The sequence below is a fragment of the Mastomys coucha genome, unplaced genomic scaffold (assembly GCF_008632895.1).
Source record: "Mastomys coucha isolate ucsf_1 unplaced genomic scaffold, UCSF_Mcou_1 pScaffold16, whole genome shotgun sequence".
NCBI classification, from domain to species: Eukaryota; Metazoa; Chordata; class Mammalia; order Rodentia; family Muridae; genus Mastomys; species Mastomys coucha.
This window is the reverse complement of record NW_022196898.1, coordinates 77,802,404-77,817,215: the sequence shown is the minus strand read 5'-3', so window position 1 is coordinate 77,817,215 and position 14,812 is coordinate 77,802,404. Positions and strand designations below refer to the sequence as shown.

Sequence of the window (14,812 nt, the reverse complement as noted above, 5' to 3'; positions counted from 1 at the left end):
AATTATGACCACTGTCATACACCAAGTCCTTAACCCACAAACATCATTGTGTAGGGTGCTTTATGGGATAGTCCTGAGGCATAGCATGCCCATTCTATAAATAAGAACACTCTCAGAAAGATTAAATACCTTACTCATGACCACAGAAGCAAGAGGTGACAAAAAATTCAAAGCCAAACTTATCCAACTTCCAACATAAAATCCATCAACCATACAAAATTAAATCTCTATATACTAATCTTTGAAAAGGGAATTTATATGTCCCTTAACACGTATTCTTGATAATGAGGAATATCTATAGGTCTGTTTTTCCTCTAAAATCCATACCTTCAGTCCTAACTCCTGTCCCCTGCATGGTTTTGAAGACAGGCCTCTCAGAAGAATGGAGGTTAATTGGAAGAAGAGACACCAGCCAGCCTGCTCTTTTCCTATCATCTGATCACAAGAGGGAATCAACTGCAACTGGGGGTCGGGGGGTGGGGGGAGATGCCTCCTGCAAATAGACCCAGTAGACCTCCATCTGGACAGTTTCCAGCTTCCAGGATGGAAACAGGATAAACATCTGCTGTGTGAGCCGTTCATTTGACGTTCACAGCCTGACTACAACATAGGAGCTTTCCAGCATGTGCCAGAATCTACCAAGCATGTGAAAGAACATCAACAAAGCCTCTCTAGCCAAAACCTGCCCTTCCAGCTTCTGGTGGGACCAAGGAAAGCCACACTCGTGTCTCCTCCTCCTAGCCTACTGCCTGGCTGTCTGCTTCAGAGGACCTGATCCCATTCCTTGAGTGGGTGTCTCTGCCACATAGAAGGACCAGGGAACATTGGAACTGGAACTGTCAGCATCAAAAACAAAACCTGTGCTGGATTTTGCTTCCTAATTGTGTTGACTTGTTTTGTTTTCTCAGATCCTTGTTTGACAGGGCTTAGTGGTTCAGAGCACTTATTGCTCTTACAGAGGACCTGGGTTTGGTTCCAAGTACCCACATGAAGCTTCACAGTCATTAACTCCAATTCTAAGGCATCTGATACCTTCTTCTGACCTCCACTGGCACAATGAATGAACGTTGTGTACAGACATCCACACAGGTAAAAAAAACATCACACACATAAAGTAAATAAAAAATTTAAAGGAAAAAAAATTGTGTAAATGGTAGAAAACTCCAGAAGAAAAAAAGCTCGGCTCTCTAGCTTTAAAGTCAATTTTACTTGCGGAAGCATGCCAGACTTTTCTTCCTTTTCATTTGTATGTGCGTGTGTGGTATAAGAGTAAGTGTTCACATATGTGTGGGCTTGTGTGTGTGAACATTTGTATATGTGGTGTTGTGTGTGTGTGTGTGTGTGTGTGTGTGTGTGTGTGTGTGTGTGCATTTATGTGCTTGTGTGTACAGGCCCTGACAGGAATTTCCTTCCATCACACCTATACATCCATCTACTGTCACTAAGCACCTCACTCTGGATTTCCCACCTCTCTTTAGAGTTGCAGGTGAGCCACATCCTCTCAGCACTTACTAGGTTCTAAGAATCCCAACTCTGACCCTCTTGCTGCCATAGCAATCATTTTAACTGTTAAGCCGCCGTACCAGCTGTCGGATTTAATCTGTATTTTAGTATTCTGTATTGCCTATGAAAGCATTGTGACACAATTCATACGAGAAAAAAATAAAATCTCAAGGATCCAAAAGAGTTCTGATAATTCTTAGAGATCAAAATGCACACACACACACACACACACACACACACACACACAAATCACCAAATACACAAGAGCCCATCTATAATGTAATTGTCTTTTCAAGAGTTCCACACTCCAGGACAGTAGGACAAATCCACCCTTCTGCAAATATGACATGACAGCTACATGGATAAAATGCAGCCCTTCCCACATGGGGATGATCCTGGGTCCCTCAAAAGTGTGGGAAGAAGAACTAGTTATATAATGTTTGTGGCCCAGACATACAGAATCTGTTCCCTGGAGCTCATTTGATTAGAGAATGCTTCTGAGAAAGGCCAAGGTCATGAACTTACATCGGTAAATCCTTCACTGTCTTTTGTAGCCAAAAGCTAGACTCAAACTGTGCTCATCCATCTCAGAAACCGAAACTACTGATGGTCTACAGAGAGGGGTACAAACCATAAAGAGTGAAGCAATGTAACTTGATCATCATTACAGAAAAAATCCTTTAACTTACAACATTGGGCAGTCACTAACATTACTATATATAAAAATGTAGTACGAGTTCAATCGTTTATAAAGCACTTGGAAGAAAAGGAGCTGTACAAAGTACTGTAATAGGATACTATCATTATTAAAAACTAAACAGGGTCCTGTGTTCCCCCCTCCTACACAGAGAGAGAGAAAGAGAGAGGCAGAGAGACAGACAGAAATAGTTCCTGTGGAGATTGCTTCCAGCATGCACCATGGATACCAAAATATATAGATGCTCAAGTCTCAGGTACAAAAGAGACAGAATATCATCACATAATCAATGAACTATCTCTCAATGATAACATCTAATGCAATGTAAATATTTATAATTGACTTGTATTATTCTAAAAGTTCTGTACATAGTCAATATGGATACAATTTGTTTCTAATATTTTCAACCCACAGTTGAGTCTGTGGACATGGAACTTAGAGCTATGGAGGGATGACTGTATATGCTTACCAAGGGTACATGCAGAGAAATACATCCTTAGGAAGCTTCATCATCACGTGAACATCAGACCCAGATTGTGCAGGTCAATCTCTTAATGTGAGCTTTAGATGTGGGGAAATATGATGCAAAGGTGAGATGCAGGAGGCTCCTGATGGTGCAACATGGCGGAACCTCATCGTTCCACCAATGCCTCACAATTCCTAAATCCTTCTCTTTTTACAGAGCTGTAGGTAAACTATCATGAAGGCAGCTAGTAAAACTGGGCACACTCAACAAACCTGGCATTTAGAGCTCAGGGTGGTTTCTTTTCATCTTCTGTACCACATCAGGAGGCCCAGTGATAATCAGAAGTCACGGTTGTAGAAGGGCATGCAGCCTATCGATGTGAAGATGGCAATCTCCTCTGCCTTCTCCTACAGGGTTCCTAATCCACACCAGATCACTCTCCCAGAGCAGAGCAGACAGTGCTGGTGCAGCACAGAGAAAACAGTGTTTTCAATAAGCCCATAACCCATGCTTCTTGGTTTTGTTTACATTGGTTCCAGGCATTAGGAAAACAATTACTTTCACAGTAATTCAGTGATGAAATAAATTATGCATTTGCCCATTAGGTTGGAAAAAACACATTTCTTGTGGGAAACCAAGAGGAACAATACAAAACGGGGGTGGGGGAGAATGTGTGCTGTTTGACTACGCTGACAAATTCAAATGGCTGAGGCCGCGCCATCCCCAAACTCTCATTTTCACTCCCTTGTGTGCCACGGAGATTTGGCACTTGTCACCCACAAGAAAGGAGCACACAAAACACAGAGAGCTCAGAAACGTCTATAGACAACTGAGAGCTTAGCAGTCCACTGCATTCAGCCACTGCGCAAAGCCTCTCACTTCCACCAATCACCTTTGGCTTTGAAGCCACGCCCCTTTTTCATCAGGGCCACATTCAGCCTTCTGGTCTCTAGTCATTTGGAATGTATAGATCGAATATTCAGTTCCAAATCAGAGAGATTACAAGTGTGAGCCACTGCTGAATGCTCATAGAGGCAAGAACAGTGAGAAGCATTTGTGAAGGCAGTGTTAGCCTACATTTTTAAAATCATACCAAAAAATGTATCAAACCCAAGCAGGGCAGCAGAGGAATGTCATCTAATCCCACCCTGAGCCAGAGCTGCTATTCTACCAACTATCTTGAAGCACTGTGGGGGACACAAGATTCAATCTCTATGCTAAAGGAATTTATGCACTGAAACCAGAGATGAGAGTCGTCTAAATTACGATAATCATGGGAGCATGGGACTACTTCTCAAAAGAAGTAAAATTAAATGCAATAGGAATAATAGTCAGAGGGAACTTAATTCTAGGCAAGAAGAATCTGAGAGCCTCCAAAGTTAAGTAACTACTTGACTCAAATCTTAAAGGGCGGAAGGGGTGAAAAGGAGATGGGAAAAGCCATAAAAAATACAGAACCTGCCTAGAGGAGGAGTCGAGACAGCAAACCTGGGTGGGATAGAGCGGCCTCTGAGTGGATGCTCAGAAAGACCAATGTTCAAGGTGCTGTGTCAAGCTAACAGTTGTCAAGATGCCACTGATGAACATAAATCTTTCTTACAAAGACATTAATCCTGTGATTGTGCATCACATATTGGTAGGCGAACAAAGCAGAAAGCCCCGGGGGGTTGGGGGATTCAGGCAAAAAAGTAGAGAGGTGACTAGAAGTTACCAGTGGGAACTGGCAGTGTTGCCAAGTAGTTATTGTCTCATCTTCCAGGCTCCGATCTTGAATTTTAAGTTCTGAGTATCTGAGACTGTGTCTGTATGTATCTATTTGAGGGTATGCAGAACCGAATGGTTTTGTTTTTGTTTTTAAGCCTAATTGACTTTAAATGAGATCACTGGGGTAGATCTTAATTTGATTTGACTTGCATCCTTCTAAGAAAATGGAACTTGGACAGAAACGTAGAAATGGACCATGAGAAGACAGAAAGAATAGATGGCCACCCATCTACAAGGCAAGAACCTTAATGGAACCAAACAGATGACACCTCAGGCTTGAACCTGTCCCAGGTCCATGAGAAAACATACTTCAGGTGTTTTCAGTGTGACACTTTGTTCTGAAGTTCTTGTATGTGAAGAAAAGCAGAGGTGGATCTGTGAGGCTCAGGGAAAGCCAACTGACAGCAGTAAAAACAGGAAGTGGAAGCTATCAAGACTGGGTTCTTACTCCTGGGAAATCTCTAGGGGGAGTACACATTTAGAAAACTTGAAAAACTGGCTTGCAGAAAATTAAGCCTCTGTGTGTGTGTGTGTGTGTGTGTGTGTGTGTGTGTGTGTGTGTATGTGTAAAATCTGAGTTCTAACAGGACATATGTACAAACATACAAGTGTTACTGTAGAGAATCTGTTGGAATAGACTAAACATTAGGGCCACACTATAGAGGCAGAAGGCAGCATTAGGAATAGACAAAGTTGGTCAGCATGATAATGAAGGCTGAGAAAAGAGAATTGAAGACACATCTGGTGGCGCACCATTTCCTAAGGCAAATGAAGACCCAGGGTTGCAGGAAATGGGGACTCGGGACTCACAGAACTGGTGTGGCATTAAGGGCTGACTAAAGCTTAGAGCATAATATCCAACACATAGCGTCAGGCACGCTAGAAGACTTCAGAAGATCTCTCTGCCCTCTGCCTTCCTGTCTCCAGCCCTTTTATCTTCATGAAGAAAATATTAAAAAGGGAGTGCCTCTTTCCCAAGGGCAGGGATCCATTTATGGGAGTTCACGGACCATGAAAAGCTAAAGCAATGTGCTATACTTTCATTCCTTAGCATGGGTCATGCCCTTAGAAAGCATGGGGAAAGGGCTCACCACTACAGAAGCAAATCACAGTGGTGACTCCAGCAGCAGCTCTTCTTCACACTCCGTTCTCCTGCGGTACCAACTTCAGTCAGAGACCTCCACCTTCTCAGAGCCTGCGTTCACCTCCCAAAGTAAGGATGCGAACAACGGCCTCCCTGCCGCTCCTGCGGAATGCCCACATGTGAGGCCCAGCAGGCACTAACTATAACCGTGTTTCCAAAAACTGAAGGCTGCAGCTTTGACTTGGGTCTTGTTTCAGGAGCTCCAGAATGAGCCCTGCTATAACTCCTACAAGAGGTCAATGATCAGTGTCTTCAGGTATGATCACCCTGGGCCTTCTTAACACTGGGTGGGGGGAGGGGCTCACTAGAAAGGAGAAAGGATCATTGAGAAACCAAGACACTGTTTATAAACAATATTTATGTCTTGAACCAGTTCCGATGTTGAGAATGAGCACTTTGTGGCTATGTAAACGGATCAAGAACTCTAGCTACATCTAATTTGCATTCCTTCATGATGGCATCTCAGTTTTGTGGGTTAGAAGGAATGACATAGCTAGAATAAATCACTGACTCATCCTACTGGAAACGTCAACAGACCATCAACAGAAAACTGTGATGTTTGAAGAAAAATCAAGAATGGATGCTTGTATGCATATCTCCTTTATTTAGGGAGAGATTTTTTTCCTTCCACAGTGCCACCTATCACTCACTTCTAGGGATAGTACCACACACATCAAAAGTGTCAGTGAGAAGTGTTGTATCCATCAATGCACCCAATTGATTTGGGGAGAAGCCTGGTTTAAGATAAAGTTCCCTAACTCACTGAAAAAAATAAAAGACATTTCTTGAGATTCCATGTTCACAACTGTTTCAGAGCCTGGGAAGAACATGATTAATAAAGGACAGGCTATCAACCCACACAGCACACACAGGATTGAGAGAAGACATATATCGGGGTTGTATGCCCAACAACGACGACAGACTTGAGACATGTTACTTTATAAACTGCTTCCTTTGGCTTCATCAGAATATCTGACCTATATATTGTGTTCTTTCCAAGAGTATGAAAACATGCACCAATCCTCCTGTTATGACAATGGACCCAATGTTCCACAGTTCCCATGACCCAAGTACATTATGCCAGGTGGCTTTCCAACTCCTCCTGATGAGGAGAATGAGTCTTTCTCTGCATCTTGTTTATATGCATCCATGTGTCGTGGACACCAGAATACTGGTAGATATAATTGTAATGTGACATGCACCTCTTGTCAAAACATTGCTGTGCACATGTATGACCAGGATGGCTGGCTCTCTTTTTTCTTTTCTTTTCATTATTATTTATTTATTTTATGTATATGAGTACACTGTAGCTGTCTTCAGACACACCAGTAAAGGTCATCAGGCCCCATTATAGATGGATGTGAGCCATCATGTGGTTGCTGGGAATTGAACTCAGAACTTCTGGAAGAGTAGTCAGTGCTCTTAACCACTGACCCATCTCTCTAGCCCCTCTTTTCTCTTCTTCCTCTCCCTCACCCTCTCCCTCTCCTTATCCCTCTCCTCTTCCCCTCCCCCTCCCCCTCTCCCTCTCTTATCATGAGAACTTTCCAGGCTGGGCCCAGAGAAGGTCCCAGAAGAGGAGAGAGAGAGGTATACGGAGCAGGGTAACACCAGCCATTTACCCTTGACAATTACAGTCTAGATGTGTATATTTTTTTTTCAATTGTCCAAAGGACACATGACCATGATTAAATGTCTTTTTATTTTGTCACTGAAATGTTGTAGTTGCTAGCTATACCACATTCTTAGAGCAACTACTGAGACTGACGCAAAGACCAGTTATATACATATTCATGTCTTAGCAAATCTTAATGTGCTCATCTGATAGAATAGGCATTTCATATGTAGTAAAAAAACAAATGCATTAGGAAATTCCTGAACAGATTAAAACAACTTCCAAACACAACAGCCTAAGAAAGTAAAGCCCAATATTAAGAGCTGCATCAAGAGCCAAGTCCCCTTCACACTACCGTACTATGCCAAAAGGAAGTTCGTGACTTAGCCCTAAGACCTTGCTAAAATTTACTGTTTTCCAGACTGTCCCACTGAGCAAACCATGACACTCAGAAGCCAAGGAAAACAAATAAAATTTGCATCTTACTGCACCTCACATGCTGTGATGTTTTCAAACCCACAAGCACCCACCAAGAAGCACTGAGATTTGCTTCTGAAGACAAATTCATAACAAGAACCGAGTACAGAAGAAAAATCAACTCAACAAGTTACCCCATATGGTTCCCATTTTCTGTATTCCACAAAGGAAGTGAATGCGGTGTTGGGGACCTAGCTCTCAGCAAGAGGACTTGCAGCTATTCTGTTTGATTTCTTCACCCAGCCCGGTATTAGCCTCTGTTCTGCCTCTGAAATAGCAACAAAGGAAGGAAGGACTCTCGTCCGGCATTGGTGACTCTTTCCTACCGAAATGGATTTGGGCCTCTGCTTCTTTCTCAAAGAGGTCCTCGGTGGCCTGTACACAGTATTCCAGGGTCAGCCAGATGAGGCTCCTGTACTTCCGTTAGAGTCTGAGATGTCTGGCAATTAAGGAAGCTGCCCTTCCTGTCCTTGTTAAGTTCATAGAAAGTATGTGAGGGAGTTTTGCTATCTAGGCAAAAAGGAAGTTCTCTCTGTAGCAAGAACGAAATATTACCTGTGCTATATCATGACCGTGTATACACCTACATGCATAAAAATTTATTAATATGCATGAATCCAAGTTATATTTGTTACATGTACCTGACTCTGTCACAGATATAGTGTATAACAGAAAACACCTTTAATAAGTGCTTCTGGTCAAAATGATTTCAGTCAGCACAAAACTCAACTCCAAATGAGTCAAGGACTTCAACAGAAGATCCAACACCCTGAATCTGTTAAAGCACTGGTTCTCAATCAGCCCTTTAATACAGTTCCTCATGCTGTGGTGAGCCCCAAACATAAATTATTCTTGTTACTGCTCCATAACTGTAATTTTGCTACTGTTATGAATCATAGTGTAAATATCTATGTTTTCCAATGGGCTTAGGTGACCCTTGTGAAAGGGTCATTTGATCCCAAAGGGGTCATCGCTTTCCTGTTGAGAGACCTGCTAAGAGGCTGGAAACCACTGTGTTAGAGGATAAAGCAAGGAATATACTTTCATTTATGGGCACAGGAAAGGATTTTTGAACAAGAACCCAATAATGCAATCATTGTGACCAACAATTAATACATGGGAACTCATTTTTTTAAAAAAAAAGCTTCTATCCAGTGGACACTATCCTATGTATGTTTAAATTGAAGTAACAACAGAAACTGGGAATCAGTAAGGGTCATTGATGGGGAAGCTCAAAAGAAGGCTAGCTGAAGGCAGGTGTTGAGAAGGAGCAAGTGGGGATAACAGAACAGGAAGCATAAAATAGTGTATATGGGAAGTATAGTATAGGTGGGAAGACAACAGAGAGAAGGTAGCAAAAGATAAAACTAAAGACCTTTGAAATGCCATTTGGAAACCTACTACTGTAGAAGCTTCCTAAAACACAAACAGGTAGACAGGCAGACAGACAGATGGACAGACAGACAGATTCAATGCAGTTACCCTGTAACAATGGGACAACGCCTCTAGCTGACACTATAAACTATCCAATCAAAACCCCATTTACAGGTATAGTTGATATCTTTTGAAGTTGTGGGTCAGTGGGGTTTCAGAGACTCCTCCTCCAGGAAATATCACAGGCCATGGCCATTGCTCTCGGTAGGAAGAAGATCCTGTTGCTGAGGACACCACAGACTGAGCAATAGGACATGGAGAAATCAATCTGGCATCAACCCAGATGCTTTATCCGGACAGGCTAGGCTCTCACAGTGACAGAAGATTCTATTTATGCTACTAGGGGATAGAAGTATTCAGCAATCTTATCCAGCTATGAACCCTGGGAGCTGGAACCACCTCTGAATCAACATGCCATGCCCCCTTGCGCAACACTGAAGTGTCCAACAACTCTCTTATTGGATTTAAGACCCAATTCACAACAGAGAACTCATGCCTGGTACTGTTAACTGGGCCAAAAAAAAACCTGTGACTGGCTAGGTCATAGATCTAGAGAAAAAACTAATTCTACTGTTCAGCTAATGGTGACATTACTAAACTGCCCCATAACTTTCGGTCTTTACATCCACGAGCATTGTATGTCACATCCCTCATCAGGGAAGCTGCTTCTTACAGTGGGTGATGAGTAATACAGTCATATGCCACTGGTCAACAGGCAGATAATAAGGGACTGTGAAGTGTTCAGTTCTATAACAGGCCATCTTTACCATACTCCCATTTCCCAAGGCTCAGGAATCATCGTGAAAGAGAGGCTGGAAAGCTCAAGAGCCAGTTAAAGATTTTCTGGGACATAGCAGGGCTGTTGAGTACATGAAATCACGAGCATCGGTGACTGCACAGACGAGGTCAGGCCATCCAAATTATGAGCATGGATTGCAAAAGAGACCATGGCATCCCACCCCAGATGAAGAGCTCTTGGCAACTGGAGACTGCTGAGAGCATGAGAGCCAGTTTGCTTCAGGGATGCAGCCAATCTGTACAGCTACCCAGTCTCTACTAGGTCATAGCATAATCATTTTAAGCTTCACACTCAAATTTGTACATATTCATGGACAGTGTTGTCTTAGTTAGGGTTTTACTGCTGTGAACAGACACCAAGACTAATGCAAGTCTTATAAGGACAACATTTAATTGGGCTGGCTTACAGCTTCAGAGGTTCAGTCCAGTATCATCAAGGTGGGAGCATGGCAGCATCTAAGCCAGCATGGTGCAGGAGGAGCTGAGAGTTCTACATCTTCATCTGAGGGCTGCTAGCAGAATACTGGCTTCCAGGCAGCTAGAATGAGGGTTTTAAAGCCCACACCCACAGTGACACACCTACTCCAACAAGGCCACACCTTCTAATAGTGTCACTCCCTGGGCCAAGCATATACAAGCCATCACAAATATATACATTCAAAATTTTATATTTTGTTCTCATAAAGGAACACTATGCAGGGTTCTTTTCCATGGCTCATTCTATGAGGCCAACAGATGAGCCCAGGGTCTTGGCAATCAGCTAACAATGACTGATCTAATACCTAACAACCTGTAGAGTGCTGTTACAGAATCAATGAACTGGGTGAGAGTAATTTAACAGGTAATGGAGCTATGTACCCTGCCAGAGTGTTTCGCACACTCCAAAGTCAAGGAACTCCCAAATATTAGCAGCACGTCATGCCGGTACCTATCAAGATCATGCACAGCACACATGGACCTGCAGCTGTCATGATAGAACCTTCGCCCACTATATTCTCTCAAACATACTCATCAATGGCAAGGCTTGGTTTTGGTTTTGGTTTTCTTGGATTATGAAGAGCTTCAAATCTATGGTTCCCTGTGCTTCTCCCACACCAACACTTCCCTTTCCTCGTGAGCCTTTTCTGTTTGATCTTACCCTGTTGGTTTTGAAGCTGGACACAGGCTCTACTAGTGCTACCTTCTGTGGACTTCTGAGCCTTGATGCGCGACTGACGGGGAAGGCTCTCTTCAAAAAACGGCTTGACTCTTAGCTCCCTGCAGTCCTTTATTAACACCACGCTACCTATTCACACCCTCACAACACTGAGGTTCAGCTATTAATACTGCGGCGTACTAATGTGCAGCTATTAATATCGTGTTCAGAACACTCCACTTTATCTCACTGGAAGTCTTCTTGACATTTGATTTTAATTCTCTTTAAGTGTTCCCTGGGAACACTTAAAGAAGAGCGAAGAGAGAGGGGCTCCTTTTCTTCCCTCTAATTTACTGATCACCAGGTAAAACTCACTGAACAATCAAATCTCATAGCACGGCCGATGGATCGTGTTGAGGCCTTGGGGAAAGGGATGTCACACTCGATGGCACTTTGACTTTATTCTGTGCCCTCACTGGAGCCTTGCTCTCTCGCAGCGATAGCAATGTGCTGTGGATAAATCTGTTTCAGCTGCACTGAGAAATATTTCAAAACCCATTAAACTACCACTCCTGTCATGCCCACACTTAAAATGGTTTACAGTTTAAATCCCTAATAATGTTGCAGATGTCTGGATGCCTCCCTCAAGGCTCCTAATATGTACATTTGCGAAGGACCCGTCAGATCCCTGGGCTTAGACTGGAACATAAACCTAGGCTAATAAAGGAAAGGTCTGACTCTGTGTACCAAACACTTCCCTGCACTGAATTTTTTAAACTGCAACTGCGAACTGAATGTGCCCTAAGGAAGTGTGCCCTACAGGGATGGAAGAAGACACTTGACACAAAGAGGGAGTGGCTGAGAATCCAAGCCGCAGAGCGGAGTTCAGGTCTCTGCTTCATCTCTTCTTGTTCTTACTCTTAGAGCACTTGCCATTGGAAAGGAGAACTACCCAGGGCTTTTAAGGGATATAAAAGTCTTTAGTGAACCGATTCTAATAAAAGTGTTTTAACAAAATGTCATCACCGCTAACTTTAATTTTTAAATGATAATTGGTAAAAAAAAAATTTAATGCACTCAGTCTGCATTTCACCCACCATTACATGTATTTCTAGTACAGAAATAGAATTGTGTGTCTGAAAATAGTTTTGTAAATGGAAATGAGATGCATTTGACCCAATTTTCCCTCAAAGGCAAAGTTTTAATACAGGATTGTTTTCCTAGAGAAAAAAAAAAAAAACAACTTAATGCCTAATAGTTTTTATAGAAAGGAGCACCAATACTCTGAAAACTAAAAAACCAGTATAACAATGAAACCAAGTACAGTTCTTAAAAAAGCCTTGGGGGTGTACATCGTTCTGACCAGCTCTCCTTCGGGGAATAGTATGGTTATACCTCTTTATTCCTTAGAGGCTAGCACAGTCAGGTGACCTGAGTTGGTCAGTGGAATGTACATTAGAGTAACTGAAATCCACACGGAGCTGACATTCCGAAAGCGAGTACCCAGTTTACTGTGATGTCCTTCCTTCGCTGGGGTCACTGAAACATGCTCAGGAGGAAGACTGTTCTGTAAGTCCACACCCCAGAGTAAGAGGGGGCAGAAGAAAACCCCCTGCTGATTTTACAGAGCATACACGAAATATCACCAAGACACACTTCAGTTATTTTAAGCTGTTGAGATCTAGGCACTACGGAGTGTGTGTAATAACTTAGCCCAGACTAATTGATATATATCTTCATACAGTAAAGGACAAAGCTTCCTGAGGGCAGGAAGCACATTGACTTCTGTAGCAGAATGTCCCGAAATGGTTCTTCTTGCTCTCATGTCCCCCCACATCCCTGCTATCATCCTATAGAGAGTGCTCCCTCTCACACCACAGACAGACACACAGACACACACACACACACACACACACACACACACGGCTGGTGTTAGACTTTCAATCTTGCTACACACCTCTGAGGAACTTGCCAACACTTCTGTAGGACTTCTGGCTTCTAATACACATGACTTCAAGGGGTAAATTCCACCCATGAGCTGTGTCAATTCCATGACTCTCTGTCTTCTTTAGCATCTTAAAGTTTTTCCCCTTTCTTATCTGATGTTCATTGTGAGCCCTGCTAAATGAGACCCTCTCTTCGCATGTGATTTCAGCATTATGACTAGGCTCTTGCTTCTCCAGGCATGCCTCAGAATTGCTTGGTTCTGCTCTTCTTCATCTCACCCTAACAATGTCACCCACTTCATAGCATCCATGCTCACTGGTAAATGCCTGACTCCCAAAACCTCCTTCCTCAATGTGTTTCCTGATTATTTAGTTACTTGATCTTCTGTCCACAGCACAAGAACTACAAGAGGAAATGTATGTCTTGGGCACTTCCTTCCTTTCAGCTCTGTAGTCTTTCATTCGTAGTCAGAACAAATTGCAAATCTTAGTCTCCTTCTGTACTTAGCCCACTGACTCTACTCCCAAACCCTAGATATACTAAGGGGGAACGTACAAGGCTGCCATAGGAGAGAGAAGGAAACAGAGAGAGAAGGAAGGAAGGAAGGAAGGAAAGAGAGAAAGAAAGAAAGGAAGAAAGAAAGAAAGAAATGAAGGAAGAAAGAGAGAGAGAAAGGGAGAAAGAAAGAAGGAAAGAGAGAAAGAAAGAGAGACAGAGAGAAAGAAAGAAAGAAAGAAAGAAAGAAAGAAAGAAAGGAAGAAAGGAAGGAAGAGAAAGGGAAGAAAGAAAGAGAAATGAAGGAAGAGAGAAAGAAGGAAAGAAAGAAAAAAGGAAGGAAGAAGGAAAGAAAGAAACAAAGGAAGGAAGAGAGAAAGAAAGAAAGAGAAGGAAAGAAAAAGAGTGAAAGAGACAGAGAGAGAAAGAAAGAAACAAAGAAAAGCCCATGTTTTGTTGGAATCTACTTCCATCAGATAAATTACCATAGAACAGAGTAAAAAGTAATCCAAAAAATATTATTTGTGGATACAACATGGCTACCTTCTGACCTGCCTAAGACAGGGTTTCTATTCCTGCACAAACATCATGACCAAGAAGCAAGTTGGGGAGGAAAGGGTTTATTCATCTTACTTCCACATTGCTGTTTATAACCAAGGAAGTCAGGAATGGAACTCAAGCAGGTCAGGAAGCAGGAGCTGATGCAGAGGCCATGGAGGGATGTTCCTTACTGGCTTGCTTCCCCTGGCTTGCTCAGCCTGCTCTCTTATAGAACCCAAGACTTCCAGCCCAGGGATGGCACCACCCACAAGGGGCCCTACCCCTTTGATCACTAATTGAGATAATGCACCACAGCTGGATCTCATGGAGGCACTTCCGAAACTGAAGCTCCCTTCTCTGTGATAACTCCAGCCTGTGTCAAGTTGAAACACAAAACCACCCAGTACATGGCCCTATCAACCAAGATTTTCCTATAAATGAAAACATGTTTAAGGTATGTTGAAGAAATTTTATTTTTCTAAAAGGTGTTTAAATGTGTACAAAATAAAGGCAAACATATCCCCGCATGCTTAGTCCTCTGAGCCAAGCATATCCTATCCCTGCACAGTTAGTCCTCTGAGGGGAACGTATCCCTACACACTTAGTCCTCTGAGGCGAGCATATCCCTGCACACTTAGTCCTCTGAGGTAAGCTGCATGCTTAGTCCTTTGAGGCAAGCTGCATGCTTAGTTCTCTGGCTCAGTGGACATTTCTTTCACTGCTCTCTTTTGCAGCTAAATGATACATCTTATTCCACCACGACTGATACCTTTGATTTAACAATGCAGAGCAGATGC

The 14,812-nt window shown here is 42.7% G+C and overlaps 1 protein-coding gene across 21 annotated transcripts in view; it reads right to left on the bottom strand.

Moving 5' to 3' along the window:
* Col25a1 (collagen type XXV alpha 1 chain) overlaps positions 1–14,812 on the bottom strand; it is a 407,882-nt gene that overhangs the window by 310,010 nt on the left and 83,060 nt on the right. The gene's annotated exons all lie outside the window — the stretch shown is intronic.